Source organism: Taeniopygia guttata, chromosome 10 (genome assembly GCF_048771995.1).
Source record: "Taeniopygia guttata chromosome 10, bTaeGut7.mat, whole genome shotgun sequence".
Classification (NCBI taxonomy): domain Eukaryota; kingdom Metazoa; phylum Chordata; class Aves; order Passeriformes; family Estrildidae; genus Taeniopygia; species Taeniopygia guttata.
Window position 1 is genome coordinate 16,326,959 of NC_133035.1, and position 5,818 is coordinate 16,332,776.

A 5,818-nucleotide genomic window follows, 5' to 3' on the forward strand; every position below is an offset into this window, starting at 1 on the left:
ATTTGCAAGGCTTTTCTCAGTCATATCCCAAAGACATTTCCAACAGCACAGGGAATGGCACTGATCTGCTGGAATATGAGTCAGTTCACTCAGGCTGGAAATGCCAGCACTGAGCTGTTATCTGGTGAGCTGTGAAGGGATCACACACGAGGCAGAAAGGCTGAATGCTGACAGAAATACAAATATTTCCATCGCACCTGTACAGGAACCACAGGAGATGTTTCCAACAAGACTGAGCTCCTGGTGTGCTCCTCACCTCCAAGTGGAAGGAACTCAAAACTTGTCTTTTGAATGCCTTATAGAAACTTTAATCAAGAAGCAGAGCTCATTTTAATATTGAAGGGAATGCTGATATTTTAAAATTTTACCAAATCTGTGGTGTATGGAATATTAATAGTTTAAAAACTATTTGCAATAAGAATGTTAATTTTCTTCCTTTCCAGGAGATTTATTAAAAAGTAATTGCCATACTTCCCATCAGCTGCTCACCTCAAAATGTGGCAGGCTCTGACATCAGTCAGGTGTTGCCATGGGAAAAAGTAAGTGGTCTTAATTGCACATGTTGTCACTTAAAAACATCAGAGGAAAGAAAAAGACAACTCACAGGCAAAAGCAATGACCAGGGAATATCTAGATGTGCTTCTAACAAAGGCTGGAATAAATATACAAGTAATGGAAACTATTGCCTGTGTGAAGACCAGCAAGTTCAATTTCTAAACAACCCTGCTAAGGTGAGGTTTAGGGATGCATCTCCTCGTCTCAGCTACAGCAACTCACTCCTGCTTTTTTCAGGGCTATGACAAAGGCTTTCACCAGCTGAGGATGTGACCCCAATATCACTCAGATGCCACGTGAGTGCTCCATCCCCTGGGCTTTGAAGAGGTGTGGAGTGGTAACCTGCACACACGTGGGGGTTTCATAGCAAAGGGTTTGTCAACAGGATTCAAGGTCAATACGTATCAAAACATGAGACCTGGCTAATTTACTTTCATTCATGCACTTGGAGTTAAGCAGCAAAGAAGGGGTTAACCATAAAGTATTTCACCTTGAACCTTGCACTCTCTTTATCTAGCACACCATAATAAAAGATCAAGAGTTCCTGCTTATTATCTTATTTTTTCCTCCTTGTTCCACTAGGCTAGGGCCCAGACTAGTTATGGATTAACACTGTGATCAATAGTAAGCTTGCTGTCTCGCTCTCAGCAGGGGAAAATGAACTCAAAATGCAGTCAAACTCTTATTGATCAAGGATATAGGTCTCACTTTCATTACCTCTGTCTCCTGATAACCCACATATAATGTGATGAGTTGCTAATCTCTCTGCTTTTCAATGGACCCTTCACCCCTCCTGTCTGCACAGTAGAGCTTTTATTTTTGCCTCTTCTGTGTAATGCTTGTAGCATTAACTCTCACTCTATTACCATCATGCCTGGCCAATCAAGACTCATAAAAGGACTTTTAAATAGAATTGGGCCAACTGTGTTATGATTTTATTTGGGTCTCTCCAAGCAAATGAGTTACCCTTCAACAACAAGCCCTGACAGGAGTGGCTAGTTTGGACTAACCAGACGCAGCTCAGAAGATGTTTATGCCTATGCTTGCATTAAGAACATATGCTCTGCCTCAGAGAATGTATAGCTTTAATTTCATTCTTCTGCCCATTGTGGATAAAGACTTATTTCATGTCCATCCATCTCACCTGTGGGTACTCACCTAGAAATACTTATTAGTTCCTTTGAATAAACTCAGTTGGGTGTACAGAGGCATTTTGTATGGAAAGGTAACATTTTCTCATATCCCCTGGAACAAACAGCTCAGCACCAAAAGAAAGGCAGAAAAGCAGTTTATTGCCTGGCCCTGATAGCCAGAGACATGCAGAACATTTGATCACCTTCTGCAAAGTTTTAGTGAGCTCAGAAACTGCCTTCCAGTTACAAATTTCAAATGAAGACATCTCCTTTTTGAATACAATGATTTTCTGATTAAAAAAACAATTTGTTTTGATTTCTTCATTGAATTTTTAACCCTGAATTATAAAAATATTTCCTTTTGGTAGATTTGAAATCTTGTTTATTTATTTCCCATTTTTAATATTGATAAAAGTCAGAAGACTGAAAATAAAAAAAAAAGGAAAAGGTTCCTAAAATAGTGAAATTTGAAGGGATTTTATTCTGATTTGAAGAAAAATAATGTTTGAAATACCAGAATTCCCTGCAAGATGAGATTCCCAGTGTCAGCAAACCCCACTATCTTGAAAAGAGATAATTTGCTAGTAAGCTAAGTCACTGGATTAAAGTAATCAGAACTGTGTTAGAGGGTGATAATCAGTGTCCCCAAGCAGTGCTTTCCCCAGTTTGTCTCAAACAAGAAGTCTGTGTACTTCTGTCAGGTAATTGAACCAGGTCCCCTCGCATGCAGTGTCACAGGAATTCAAACGACACTTCTCGCAGATCCACTCCTTGCAGATCCTACAAAGTCAGTCATTATTAGCATAATTATTTGTGTGATCTTCAATCGAGGATGTCATCACATTTTCTTAAACATAATATAGATTAAAAATAAGACCTTATTGATTGGTTCTGAAAGAGAAAGGCCTCAAGTTTCACGTGCACTGTTTGCCTCCAGTGGTGGTTTTTCTTTATACATTAGATAACACTCCTAACCTCGCAGCCATTGTGAACGCCGAGTTTCCTTTTGAAGCTTACATCAATCATATAATTAAAACATCTTAGTAGTACTTTCACAATCTAGCCAGATTGCGATCTGTGCTCCCTGGGCCTGCTTCTGAAACTCCAATTCATGTTCTTTCTTTTTTTGTGTGTGTGCATGTGTCACGTAATTACCGCTCTTCTTTCTTTCTGCTCCTTCCAGGTACTCTTTGCGGTTGGTCCAAATTTCTTTAGAGTAGCCTTCCTGTTAGCTCTAAGTCTTTCCATTTTATTACAAAGAAAAATTAATTGGGTTCTAATAATGAGGTAGGCATGTGGGGCACTTACCAATGAAATACAATTGTTTGTGCATAATAGAATCTCTATGGTGGCATCTGCTTGAACAGCTAAATCAAAGCCCAACCAAAATCGCTGGTTGGAGATAATTATCTTTGCTGTAAAACACGCTCAGATCTATGTGGTAAGATAAAAGCTCACCCATGATATCACTAACTGATACCTTTTCTGAGGGAGAGAGGCACTAATGCATTAGTTAAAAAAGCAAAACCACAGACGTCATCTCAGATCAAAATATTCACATGCTCCACCGTTAAGCAGCTGATCTTTCATTTTATCATCTTAATGAAAAGAGGTCTGGGCTTCAAAGGGGTTGTTGACACTTCATGCTACCCTGACTGCTATGTCTCTTTTTTTGTTTCTTCTCAGACATGTCCTCTGACACCAAAAACATTCTCTGCTGAACGCGACATATCATCAATTTGTGTATGAGAGCTTAGGTTTCTTAAAAATTGCTCATTTAAAGGCGTTGGACCTCCCCATATGATTTTCTTTACTGCTTCTGTTCTGCACTGAATAGACACAAACAGAGAATGAAGAAGGCAGATGTGAGGAGGAAAAGATATTTTATAGTGGAAAATATCTCTGTGGAAATGATGAAGGTGTCCATCATCAGGAAGAAAAGCGAGCTGAATTTTTGATGTATAAACCTGAGATACAGTTCTGCATGTGTCAAATGGATATGTCAGAAAAAGTGACAGTGGTATTTTTTCACTTTATGACCCAATCTGATTCTTATCAAAGTCACATCCAGCCCATAAAGATCATGGACATCAGCTACTCGATAGACCTAATAAGGCAGCTTTAATCTCACAGTCTCAAATGCATTTTATCATTGAAGACCCAAAGCACACTTAAAAAACGTTGCATGAAAAGCAATGTAAGCCCAGGGTATAATTTGATAAGACATGCTAATGCTGGCAAGATCCCCACTATGCAGACAATTTGTTTGTAACAGATAATTTCACAACACAGAGGTTTGGTGGAATAGCTGTGGTGCTAAACCAAAACTGATTAACCTTTAAATACAGAGAATGCTTGAGTTTGATACCACATTTGTGTTACTTTTCCACTCAACTCAAGGCCCAAGTTTTACATTTAGTTATTATTCCCTTTCTCCAGAGACACAAACAGGAACAGGCCATCACCATGTGAATTAATGAGTCCCTGGCAATAATTACAGTTATAGTTGACAGTCACACTGTGGTGTTATACTTACTCATCATGACACTATGAACAATACCTGAGAGGAAGAATTAAATTCTCCAGAAAGGAAAGAATGGGTTAAAAAGACATATGGAAATTTACACTAGGGATATTTTAAAGCAACTGCTAAGATTAAAAAAAAAAAAGTATAATCACAAAATGTCCACCAATTAAGCCTCAAGAAAATATCTTTTTTTGTTGTTTTACTTTCTTGTTTCGAGATGCAGAGTTCACCCTAGAGCGCTGAATTTCCATTCATGAGCATAGTACATACATAATTAATGCAATCTGCTGTCTGTTATGACTAGAGATGACAGAAATTTATGTGACAGCTACCAAATATGTATATATTTGGTTGTTGTGTATATGGCTGTTAATAGGTTGACTGTATCTAGCATTGATAATATGCCACCAATGTGGTGAAGTTAAACCCATCCCACGTCTTCCAGGCCTGGTGTGTGGTAGGGCTATCCAATTTGAATGGCTCCTTTATGTTCTTTTTCAAACCAAACGTTTTTATTTTTGTCAATAAACTGTGTCATTTATTATAGTTAAGAAAACTCATGTTGTTTGAGGTCTTTATCAGAGTTCCTACAAATCAGGTTAATTGGTGATCAACAGAGCTTTTCTGCCTTTAATGAGCCCTGGTAGCCCAAGGCAAGGCCCAGCTCTTGATAAGGGACTTTCCCTTTCCTTATTCAGGACTCTTTGATCACTTTTTTTTAACTGGGAGAACAACCGCCGGGAATGTCATTGTTTTTTAATTGCCTGATTACCAAATGTTGGAGATAAAAGATAGATGTTCTCAATTAATAACATTTACATAGATTAGCATCACTAACAAGCCTCATTAGTAGCTGCTGACTTTTGTTTAGACTGCGTCCCATGTCAGTTGTGCTCTGATAGTGCACTGGTAACTACGTTCTCCATATTAAAATATATTTCTTTCTAACCTCTTTCCATTAATCAGGCTATATATATGACATTTTAAAGCACAAACAGGCTTTCATTTAAAGTTAACTCTTATTTCCCAGAGCATTCAGAGCAAAATTGGATATATTAGGAGGCTTTGCATCAAAAAAGCCTTGCCTTCAGGAATGGGAGTCAGGCCTGAGGTATGTTAATGTATTTAGAATAATAAACAAGCCACTGCAGACAGTTGCTTGTGTTCCTCTGTAACTCGTTTTGCTGATTTAGTTATTAATTTTGAACTGTCAGATCATTAGCTTTTGCTGTGCCTCCGTCTACTCATCCATGCACTGTTTACAGTGAAACATGTTCTCCTTAAAGGTGCTTTGGATGCAAGGGCAGAAAATATACTGGTGGCACTCACAACATATTGAACAAATATCTGTAGCGAGAAAATAAATCTCTTTTACACCATTCTGTTGGTGCAAGTGTTATCCTTGAAATCTGACCTCCTCCTGAGGCCATTCCTCAGCAGAGCACCTCGGTCCTAATGATTAAATCATAGATGTCAAGGTCCTTCAGGTTTGCACTCCTTGGTGCTCACCCTGAGATTGGCTTTTCCATCGGCCAACGACATCACGAGGGCTGTTGGGGCAGCAGGAGAAAGCAAACCCCAGAGCAAACCCTTCAAGCAAACC

General features: G+C 38.7%; 1 long non-coding RNA gene across 1 annotated transcript; it reads left to right on the forward strand.

Moving 5' to 3' along the window:
• Positions 1–369: 369 nt before the first annotated feature.
• LOC140684784 (uncharacterized) lies at positions 370–5,594 on the forward strand. The gene is made up of 2 exons (XR_012057589.1): positions 370–539; positions 3,375–5,594. It is a non-coding gene; the product is annotated as an uncharacterized lncRNA (long non-coding RNA).
• Positions 5,595–5,818: the final 224 nt, after the last annotated feature.